Raw genomic sequence first — 12546 nt, 5'->3', positions numbered from 1 at the left:
AGTATTTGTGTAAATGCTATTTGGGAATTAACATAAAATTGGGTCTTTATCATGGATAGATGCTCTACATTCATTTATAAGTATTTGAGTTATTGCTACTTGGATCATATCTCCTATACATGCGGATTTGGTGCATTTTTATATGCATTGATCTGGTTAATGAGAAAATCATGCTTATTACTCTCATTTTTAATTGAACACCTTATTATTGATATCTGTTGTTGTTTGGTTATTTCTTGGCTATTTCTCTATTATTGTAAATGCTTATGAGCTGCACAAGTTATATAAAGTGAGTATATTTTCACTAAACCTCGCTATTACTTTGTTGAGGTTAGTCTTAATACTTATTTAGTACACAAGGTTAGTTGTACTCATACTACAGTTCTGCACCTTGCATGTAAATTTTAGAGTTGAGCTTTTATGGAAGCCAAAGGCTAGCATTAAAGATGTGCCAGCGTTCTAGTTGCAAGCTACCATTTTGTTCGTCGTAGTTTAGGATTTGTATTTCAGTTTATGTATACTCCAAACAGATAATGTATTTTCTTCATAACAATATTGGACTTCTTAATATCAATGTCTCATGACTTGTACTATCAGTTTTTGGGATAGTTTGTATTAGTCTTCGTGTTCTTATTTTATTATATTTGATGATCATCAATTACAACTGTGTTTTATTGGTTGGCTTACCTAGCAGGCTGTATTAGGCTCCATCACGATCCTAGTGGGATTTGAGTCATGACAAGTTGGTATCGAAGCCCTAGGTTCATAGGTTCTATGAGTCATGATAAAATGTCTAGTAAAGACTAGCAAATCGGTATGATGACGTCTATACATATCTTTGAGAGGCTACACGGCATCTAGGAAACTTCTCTTTCTTTGTTTCTTTATCGTGCAAATTTGTTTTAGCTTAAAGTCTAAATATTCAATTTTCTTCTATTCGTATGCGACATTGAGAACTCGATATTAGTTGGGCACCGGTAGTTTGTGATGATGTTGCATATGGGGTATGAGATGCTTTCCTGTGTTATAAGGGCAGAGCAGTCTATATAACTTATGGCTAGGTATGAACTGCAGCTTTTGCTCGGGGGACTTAGTTAAGTGAGTATGTAATGTTGGACTCGTGTGTACAGTAGTGTTCGTAGAAGTGTGAGTGATAGCATACTGAGCGGCAAGATAGCTATGTTTCACCGTCTGTTGCTATAAAATTGAGTGGGTACTTTTGCAACCTTAAAATAAAATAGATAAGATGTTCTCAAAATGAACTGGTAGAGTTAATAAGGTGGCTTTGTAATATGTGTTATATGCCTAAGGACTGTACTTAGAGGGTTTGGACGTGACATAAAGGATTTACTAGAGATGCATATAATATATGGACGCTTGATCACCATCTTGTTGTGCAATACAATCTTAAGGTATGAATGTATTGATGGACCTTTTAGTTATTCTTTAGTGGTTTAAATAGATTCTTACGTCTTGTGGACGAGTGTAGACTGGGGAGAATCAATCGATTATATAGAGGTTGTAACCATAGTAAGGTCACTGAAAGATATTACACTGGGGCTAAATAAGGGGGCCTAACGCATGTGATGAGGCCCGCGGATATGTGATATCTGATAAAGTTCTTATGAAGAGTTTTCTTTCTACCCAGTGGAATGTATACACTACAAAAATAGTTAGATCGCTTGAGGAAGATGACATGACTGTCATAAGGATAAGTATGCATTTACCAGATAATATAGTATGCGTTATGATTAGTAATACATGAACTTATGAGAAATTTAGTTTAATAGTAGTGCGAGGTCATGATAGTTAAGGAAGAAAAGTTATTATAGCTCTCGGATGATGTGATTATAGATTTGAGCCAAGTGAGAGAGTCTACCATCGACGATTAGATCATATAGGTATGTGTTGTTGTAGTTCCTAGATTAAGCTATGCTAATGGATTAGTTATGACATAAGAAGGGTGACATCAAGGATGACTTAGGAAAGAAATTTGTTAGATGTGTGATGTACTACACTTTATTGATATATGGAGATTGTTGGATGACTCGGGTTTGATATTCTTTGTGGATATAGTTTGCAAGAAAAAAGAATTCACTCGATTGCCTTAGGACGAGGTTGATCCTTTTAGAGAAATCAAGTGCTAATTGATCACAAGTCGTCTGGTATGTTTGGCTATGCATCAAGGACTCGAGCAGAGCGGGTGATTCTCGAGAATAGTTCTAGTGGGTTTAAGTTCCAAGATGTGATACTTAATACTTCACCGAATACTTTGTTCGGTTAAGAATTTGAGATTTCTATTAGATTATGACAAGTACTTAGAGTACTTCTATATCATTATTGATTCTACAATGCAACATTAGAGAAATGAAAGTAACAATTCTTGATTCGTTGGAGGACTCTTTAGAGCGAACATCTTGGTTGTGGTACTATCATGTGTGAGATGGGAACAGACACGCCTATGGATATTAGGTGATATTAGGATGATGTAGTTCCATATTGGGATTAGTTGGTGTGAGTTTCGATTGAAGACCACAGTGTGTTGGGAAAAGAAAAGTGATACCTTAAAAGCAAATCAATGGTAATCTGAAGAAGTTGGGCCAGTAGCATTAGCTTTGACTAGAATGGTAACATAAATGATTGATTTCTTTGGTAAGATTTGGTTTCAGACACTTTTGTAGTAGGACTTTTTGGCTTAACAACCTGTATGACTTGGTTAAGATAAGTTGTATGTTTCTAGAAAAAGGAGTGTGTATGCGGAGGACTAGCTTACTTGTGACTTGGAGTTGATAATGAGATTTTTGTACTTAGATATGGAATTATGATGGATGTGGTGAGTTGTGTGAGGGTTGGATGGATTTGCAAAGGTTGCAGTTCATCTTCGAGTAGAAGGATTGGTATTGGAGATATCACATATGATTTGAGTTGCTTAAGAAGTGTAGTATTACTGATTTCAGTATTACCAAGAAAGGGAATGTGTTGTAGATGATGCTTGGATCGGATGTATGGACAATTCGATTAAGCACTATGGCATTTGCGTGATAGTTAGACATTGAGCTTCGAATTATAGTTTCCAGACATGGAAGGATTGATGGAAATACACATTTTGAGATGCTTGAAGGTGTAACTTTATAGTTGTGTTTGAGTAGGCATGTATAGGTCACTAGGATAAGGAATATTATACTTTTGACGTATAGAGATTGGATTTCTACAGGTTGGACTATCTCTTTTGTTGTGACAGTAAAAGTGTGTTAATAATTAGATAGTTGATCGTACATGTCTTTGGTGGGTACCTTGAGATGAATTGTGCTTGATGAAACTCGTGGTTCACGATATTTGATGTGTTGTAACTTCCTAATTGTAGTAAAATTATCCTTCTTGGATGTCTTGGTTTAGGAGTATGGTTCAAGAGGTTGTTGGTATTATTTTTGTGTGATGGGATGATGAACAAGGTAAGTAAAGACTTTAGAGACACAAACATTTATATGTTTGATGCATTGGATTCCATGAGGTTATAGAAGATCATGAGTGACTGACACAGATAGAGGAACATAAAGGAAACTGGTTCGAGATATAGCTTCTAGATAATTTGGGTTGAGAACGGATTGCATGTATATATTCACAGTTGACAGCGGTGGTTTAGAAATTACTTCTATGTCTATGAATGTAAGTTAGAGTGGGTCCTTAACCACCTATGGAAGGCTTAATGCCCACTTTATAAGAAGGTGGAATCAGTTTGGTTAAGAACGGGTAGGACTGCTGAGTATGTGTATTCTACGATAAGTCAATTTGCTTATATAGTGCAAAGTGTCATATGAATGTGATGTCTGCAAAGAATTAAAGTTATGTGGGATACTTTCTACCATCAAATGTTATTGAATGGTAGCTCACCATATAGTTGTGGCAGTTATGACAAGTGATTTGGGTGTGCGAGTTGAGTTGGCTGAGTTTGCTTAATTGTCGCATAACAGACATATGGAGTGAGTTGTATAGATACTCATACACTTGTTGAGAAATAACACCACAGGCACAAGGAGTCATAGGGTGATAAGTTTCTTTTCACAAATTTATCATATTTGGGTTATTTCTTGTATAGTGCACAAACTATGAAGATTGAGGTTTCATGTAGAATTTGGTGTGACTTGGTCGGGTAGCTTGTACTACATGAGATAAAGCTAACAAACCTGGAGATAGCGCGATTGGATTTGGATAAGGTATATTTGGAAGAAGAATTCTTTTAGGCAACCTCAGACATGCAACGATTCTTACCAAATGAGAGAAATTTATGACTTGTTGATATGATGGGTGTTTTTGAGTTTCTATAGGTTTATTTCATCTTTATTAGTGTGGTGAAGTCTTGGAACAAGGATCTATTTGAGATAGGGTATTTTACTAGTACCGGATTTTGCAATGAACAGTTATTGTGGTCAGAAGATATTGCTATGGGAATATGAGTTATGGGATATATCAAGTTGTTACATCTTGGAATTAAATTTATGACTCGATACAGGTTATTAGGATTGATATAGTGAATATATACATGAGTAGGATCTTGGAGAAAGTTTCAGGTATTAAAGTTTGGTTTAAGGGCTTATAATCTAAGGTTGAAGGAGGAATCTTCAGTCAGAATGTGTTAATAGAATTAGATGGATGGAGGTGACATGAGATCACCCGTACTAATGAGTATGATGAGTTTATTATAACAACCCGACCGGTCATTTTGCATTCTAGCATTTTGTTATGTGATTTAAGACTTCAAGTGATTTAGGATTGATTTGTTAGAGTGATTCTAAATTTGGAAGATTTAAGTAGGAAGAATTGACCAAGATTTACTTTTGTATAAATGACCTCGAAATCGGGATTTTATGATTTTAACAGGATCGTATGGTGATTTTTGACTTGGGCGTATATTCGAAATTGAGTTTGGATGTTACTAGAAGGTTTTGGCTCTATTTGTCAAAAGTTAGCGATTAGAAACATTGGAGAGTCATAGGTTTGACCGGGAGTTAACTTCGGTATTATCGGACTCCTATTGTGATTTTGAGAACATGTACAGATTTATTTAGTTGATTGAAACTTGTGTGCAAAGTTTGGTTGTGCTCTAGAATGTTTATGTGTAGTCGGATGCATTTGACAAAGTTTGATAGTTTGTAAGTTAAGCGAATGATTTGATCTTTGATTTCTAGTTTTGATGTTATTTGTGGTATTTACAGCTTTTGGAGAAGTTTGAAAATTATATTTTGACTTGTTGGTATGATTGTAAAGGGTTCCGAAGGGCTCAAGTGTGATCCGGGGTTGATCCAGATCACTTTGGTATATCTGGAATTTTTCTGGTATCTGGTTCATCGCACCTATGAGACCTGGGTGTGAAAGTGTGAGGGATGCACACATGGGGTTGTTTGTGCATTTGCGAGGAGCGGATGGCCAAGAAGTTTTCACATCTGTGACAAAGGGAAGCGCAAATGCGAAGGCACGCATGCGAAAAAGGGGGGTACCTACGGAGCCGCAGATGCAACGTGTGCATCGCAGGTGCGAAGGTAGGCTGGTGATGAGGTAGCTCGCATATAAGGGCCTTGGGTCCCAGAAGTGGAGGCTGCAAATGCAGCTCTTTTGGTCGCAGATGCGATGGACCTGGAAGAGGTAATATTTCGAGGGTTTCACTCATTTCTCATTATTTTGAGTTTTGGAGCTCGGTAAGAGGCGATTATGGAGGAAATTTTCACTACTATTTTATGGGTAAGTAATTTCTAATTGGATTGGATTATACATCTTATTACCCCATGGATTTATACACTATGAATATGGTATTTTGAAGGAATATTTGGGGTATTGCCTACAATTTAAGAGAGTGTATTTGAGTACCGATTTGGACTCAATATTGGAATCTAATTAAATATTTAGACTCGGCAAGATATGAGTAATCATATATTTTGGTATTGGTTTTGGATTCCGGGCATGCGGGCCTGCGTCGGATTTTCTTGACCTTTTGGGAATTCTTGAAATATCAAATATTTATGGATTGGGATCGTTTCCTATGGCATTGTTTGACTTTCTTGGTTGATGAGCTTGTATTTGCATGGTTGGAGGGCTAAAGCGACGTTTCTATGTTATTTTTGGTTGAAGGCTAGCCTGGATGAGGTAAGTATATTCCCTAATCTTGTTAAACCTTAGGATATGACTTTGTTGGCCTAATTGAAATGTGTGAGAAGCGAAGTATATTCAAGGTGACAAGCATATATATGGGTGCTATATATGATTCATGACTGGGGTAGTCTTTAAGTTGTACTATGCATTGATTTGGATATTGTGCTTCTTACTATCATGCTTTATATGTTTGTATGACTACGTGGACTCAGTAAATCATGCTAGAGATCATGTGTAGGTGTTGGTCTCCTGTTGAACATGATATTCATTGTTGTATGCGTACTCTCCCTACCTGAGCTGTAATTGTACACTTCACACATGCATACACCTTAGCTATTCATATGTCCATGAGTATGTGATTTGATATTTGTTGACCATGTACATATGTTCTTGTACATGCTTTTGTATGATGGACTGGATTGTTAGCACGTGTGTTGCCCGTACGGTTACTGAGATTATGGCACGTGAGTTATCCGTGCGATGGTTAGTATTGTGGTAAGTGAGTTGTCAGTGCGACTGTTATGAATATGGTAGGTGAGTTGTTCGTACAGTGATTAGCCACATGATTTATCCGTGTAGCGTGTGAATAAGGATTCATCCCCCTAGGATCGTCTTCTCGTGTTTCTCCTTGAAGACGTACATGCTGATTAGGGAAACTGGCTAGCAGTTGGATTTTGTGTATCTTCTCTATATGTAAACTCCATGGATGTATACATAATGTTTACTGCATATCGTCTCTATATGCTAGCTCCGAAATGTACACATACCTTTTATGCATATCTTCTCTATATGCTGCTTTACTTGAAGAAATAATTCGCGATACATATCTTCTCCATATGTCGGTCCATGTAACTTGACTTTCTTATTCATGCATATCTTCTCTATATGCAATTGTTGATGCATTATTAGTACTTTATTCTTATCTTCTTTATGTGCAACTGTTGACGGTATTTGATATTATATTCATATCTTCTCTATATGAAATTATTTACAAGTTACTTGATATCAAATACATATCATCTCTATATACTGAACCGCTAGTGGGTTACAATGCTTGCATGTATCTTCTCTATGTGCACCACTAGTCTTGTTTGGACTTCAAGCTTAGATTCCGATATTGTTGCTGGGAATATGTATATGTTATTGTGTTGTACAAGTTATGTAAAGTGAGTATGCTTGACCTAAAACTTTATCATTACTTCACCGAGGTTAGTCAGGATACATACTAAGTACATGAGGTCGGGTGTACTCATACTACACTTCTGCACCATGCGTGGACGATGGAGGCTGGCATAGAAGATGTACCTACATTTCAGATTTAAGATACCACTAGTTCTTGGTAGTTTTGGTTTCGTCTTCTACTTATTTATAGTTAAATAGATGTTGTATTTACCAACTTTGTAAATCTAAATCCTAGTGGTGATGACTTGTACTACCTGTCCTTGGGGAAATTGTATGAAATTAAGATATCTTGTTTAAATATTATTGATGATCTTTCATTTGAGTTGTATTATTCATTATTTGGCTTATCTAGAGAGTTGGGTTAGATACCATCACAACTTGGTGGGATTTTGTATCGTGACATGCTAGTATCAGAGCTCTAGGTTCATAGGTTTTACGAGTCATGAGAAAGTGTCTGGTAGAGGCATGCGGATTGGTATGATGACGTCCCTACTTATATTTGAGAGGCTACATGTCATTTGGGGAACAAATTCACCTTCTTTATTTCCTTATCGTGCGACCTCGATTTAGCTTGAAACTAATATTTTTGGTTTCTTTCCATTCACTCGTATGTGATATTGAGCACTTGGTATCAGTTGTGCACTGTCGGCTTGTGATTTTGTGGATAATGTGCGAGATGTGTATCTGTGTTATGAAGGTAGGCCAGTCTAGAGGACCTGAGGCCAGGTTTGGACTGCAGCGTGGGCTCAGCAAATTCAGTTGTATAAGTATGTGACTTCATAGTCTTACGTTCGGTGGTGTCCTTAGTGGTGGGATTGATGGCTCAATGAGTGGCTAGATAGCTATGTGATGAGTATTATATGACGGAGGTCTACACCTATATAGTTGGATATCACGGGAAAGATTTCCTTGGGATGCAAAGGGCTATGGATGCTTGATTTTTGTCTTGATGTGTTATGGTCTTAAGATATGGATATGTTGGGGGGTCTTTCAGTTGTTCATTTGAGGAATGAATCGGATTTTTATATCTTGTTGACGAATGTAGACCCGAGAGAGATTAATTGATTTTCCAGTGGTTGTGACCATGGTAGGGTCATAAAGGATGTCGGTTTAAGGCTAAGCAGGTGAGTTATCTCTTACAGGAAGGTTTGAGGTTGTGTGATACTTATGATATTTCTAAGAAAAATTTATCTTCTATCTAGTGGGATGTATGTGCTATGATTAGAATTCGGATCACTTGAGGAAGTTGGCAAGACTTCCATGAGGATGAGTATGCACTCGGTGAATGATTTTAAAGGTGAGATGACTAGTGTTGGATGAGCTTATCGGGAGATTCAACGGGATGATGGTGCAAAATCATTGTGGTTATGAAGGAAGAGTATTGTGGGTTATCAGATGATGTGTTTGTGTCTTCAAGCCAAGTGGGGGAGTATACCATCGACGATCGAATCACATGGTCACGTGTTATATTAGTTCCTGGATTAATGGACGTTTATGGATTAGTTATGACTTAAAGAGGATGACTTTGAGGATGACTCGTTCAAGTAAATTGATGGATGCATTATGTACTATACTTAACGGGTATATGGAGATCTTGGAATGATTTAGGTTTGATATTTGTTGTGGATGTAGTGTGCAAGGCAAAGGAATCGCTTGGTTGCTTCATTTTTGATATACATGTGCTAGAAGGTCTCTTCAGAGTGGGCATTTGGATTTCTGGTACTATTGGGTACATGAGAGGGATTAACTTGGATTATGGGTCTTAGGATGATGTGGTTTCATATTGGGATCACTTGGAGTGAGTTTTGATTGAGGTCCATAGTGTATTGGGAAAGATAAGTGTTATTTTGATGGAAAGTCAAGAGGAATTTGAAGAAGTTGGGTCAGCTTAACCGTGGTTTGGATTAACACCATAGTAGGAGTGATCGGTTCCATTGGTATGATAGGTCTTTATAGGTGTTTTTGGCAATACTTTTGGACTTGGGAGTCTGCGTGACTTGGTTGATTTAGAAGGATTTAGTTCTAATGGCTTAGTTACATGCAGAGGGGTTTTGAAGAGTTCACGATGGTTTTGACCACAACTTGAGGCTGATGGCTTCTATAGGTATGGAAGGTTTGTTGCATGTTGCGATGTTCTCCTAGATTGAGTTAATTAGAAGGTTTCTAGTTGAAAGAGTGTCTATCTTACTTGTGATTCAGAGTTGATTATGAGATTCTTGCATTTTCATATGTTAGCGTGATAGATGCAGTGCATAATTTGAGATTGAGATTGCATGGACAAGATTACAGTTCAATTCCGAAAGGAAGGTCATGAGTTCTAGTCAGCATGGGAGATTTTAGATTTTTAAGATAATGCCGGCACAATCTGGTTTCGTGTGAGAAGTGTGTGTGTTGTAAAAAATGCATTTTTTTTACTTGCAGATGCTTGACTAGTACTTCAGATATCGCACGATTGGTGATTGTTGATATTCAAGTTTGTCCATATGGCACGCATGTTTTATGGGAGTACTTCTCATGATGTAATTGTGTATGAGTAATGTATTAGTCATTTGAGCGGGGAAATTAGAGATCAGATATAGAGATTCTGTATTATTGAGGTTTAGAGGCTAGTTGTTCTTAGAGGCAGACTATTCCTTGGTTGCACTACGTTAAGGGTTAGAGAGCTGATTGCATGTGTTATGGATAAGTCATTGTGGAATTTTGGAAGGTTGTTTACCTATTTTGGGATGATCAGAATTGACTTAAGGCCCCATTGGTAGGATTAATGAGAATGTGTATCGTACATCAGCTCGGGTTTATTTACTAAACACAACATTTACTGGGGTGTGTCATTGGAAAGAGTTGATCTTATTCATGTCTTGATATGTTCAATGTGTTACTCTCTTATGCTACAATGGGTTGTGACACTACTTGACTATTCACACGCATGATGCGGTTCTATTTATGCCATGTGGCGAGATTTGAGCGAGATGGCTCTTGAGATGTTGAGTTGCTTATTTCACCTTAGTCGTGCTTTTCATCTCTGTGGTATATTGTTCAATCCATTTCTCCATGGTTACAGTCATGTACTTCACGTGTTTGCTGTTGATATACATGTGTTTGTTGATTCTGAGCATTATGGCTCGATGGGTATTCCATGTGGATTGGTATGTTGGATGGGGTTACGTGCCGAAGCGGAGTTATGTTAGGATATGATCCTTTGTGCTTATTTCGTGTGTTTTGCTTCTCCCTTGTGGGATAGAATCATAGCATTGTGCCTTTGTTGTTGTACCAGCTGAACTTATTAGATAGTGCTCTTATTTGTTTCTCCTTCTATCTTTGGTTAAATTCGAGTTGCTGCTTGTTGGGTGCATGGATTGCTTTTTATGTGGCTAGGTGGCATTTGATGTGGCCAGTCGGTCGACCATCTTGTACTTGGTAAGATGAGGTTACTGGACTTAGAATTAGTGCAATCAGATTTGAATAAGGTATGTTTGGATAAAAATGTCAGTAGTCAGCTTAGAGTTTGGTAATGGTTCTTGTCGGGCGACAGAGCTCCATGACTTGATAATTAGATGGGTAGTTATGAATTTCTACATGGTTATTTTATCATTAGCAGTGTTTCGAAGGTTTGGAACAAGGTTTTATTTGATATGAGGTATGTTACTGGCACTGGGTTTGGTAATGGGCAGCTAATGTGGTCGGAAGGTATTACTATGAGTACATTAGCTATGTGGTACATCGTGTGGTTATATCTTGGGAATATAGTTATGGCTTGATACAAGTTGTTGAGATTTATACAACGTAAATGAACGAGAATTAGATCTTATAAGGAATTCCGAATGTTGGAAATTGGTTTGAAGGTTTATGTGCTAAGGTTGAAGAAAGAATCTTGAGTCGGGGTGGTTCTAATGGACTTATATGGATTGTGATGACGTGGGATCATCCATGGGTATGTGTGTGATGGGTTTATACAATGATTGGATGACTATTGAATGACTCTGTGTAGGTTCGAGGATGAACGTATATTTAAGCGGTGAAGAATGTAATGACTCGGCCTGAAGTTTTCAGCTCTAACATTTTGTTCTGTGATTTGAGACTTCTATTGGCTTCATATTGTGTATTATGACTTGCGTGTATGGTTGGTTTTGACATTCGATTGGTTCAGGATTGATTTGTTAGAGTGATTCTCTATTTGGAAGCTTTAAGTTGGAAGAGTTGACCAAGGTTGACTTTTGACTAAACGACCTCGGAACCAGGATTTGATTATTTTAATAGGTTTGTATGATGATTTTGGACTTAGGCGTATGTTCGGACTTGAATTTGGATGTTCCTAGAAGGTTTTGGTTCTATTTGTCGAAAGATCGCGATTGGAAGAATTGGAGAGTCATAGGTGTGACCGGGAGTATATTTTGGTGTTATCGGACTCCTATTTTGGTTTTGAGACCTTGTATAAGTTCAAGTAGTTGATTGAAACTTGTGTGCAAAGTTTGGTTGTGATCCCGAATGTCTAAGTGTGACTCAAACGCGTTCGGCGAAGTTTGAAGGTTTGAAAGTTAAGAGAATGATTTGATCTTAGATTTTTGGCTTTGATGTAATTTGTGGTGTTTTGAGCTTTTGGATAAGTTTGGATATTTTGTTTGGACTTGTTGGTATGATTTGTTGTGGTCCCGAGTGTCACACCCCAAAAATCCTAACCTGTCGTGATGGCGTCTAACACACTTGCTAGGCAAGCCGGACATAACAATAATGAACCATATTAGCAGAAAGACAGAAATAACATAAGTCTAAATCCTTAATATAGCATAATAGTACCAATACATGATAAATCACCGGAACTGGTAAATATAGAGTCATGAGCTCTAATACGGAAATACAAGTCTGAAATGGCCAAATACAATATTGTCTGAAATAGAGATAACAGTACATAAAAAAAGATATGCCAAGACTGCGGTGGAGAATGCAGTTCTACATCGTTTCTCCATGATTAGCTCAACCAGAAACTCCGCTACTAATGACTGGGTCCGACACCTGGATCTATATAATTAAGTGCAGAGTGTAGCATGAGTACAGGCAACCCCATGAACTCAACAAGTATCATAACTAACCTCGGCGAGGTAAAAGTAGTAAGAACTTTAGATGATACTTGCTATGACCTGTACAGTTTATAAGTTTAACAAGTACAAACAAATATACGAACAAATCATGAAAACACGTATAAACCATCTTTGTGACCACAAT

The sequence above is a fragment of the Nicotiana tomentosiformis genome, chromosome 5 (genome assembly GCF_000390325.3).
Source record: "Nicotiana tomentosiformis chromosome 5, ASM39032v3, whole genome shotgun sequence".
In the NCBI taxonomy this organism is placed as follows: domain Eukaryota; kingdom Viridiplantae; phylum Streptophyta; class Magnoliopsida; order Solanales; family Solanaceae; genus Nicotiana; species Nicotiana tomentosiformis.
The sequence above is the reverse complement of the archived record's forward strand: the minus strand, read 5'-3'. Positions refer to the sequence as shown.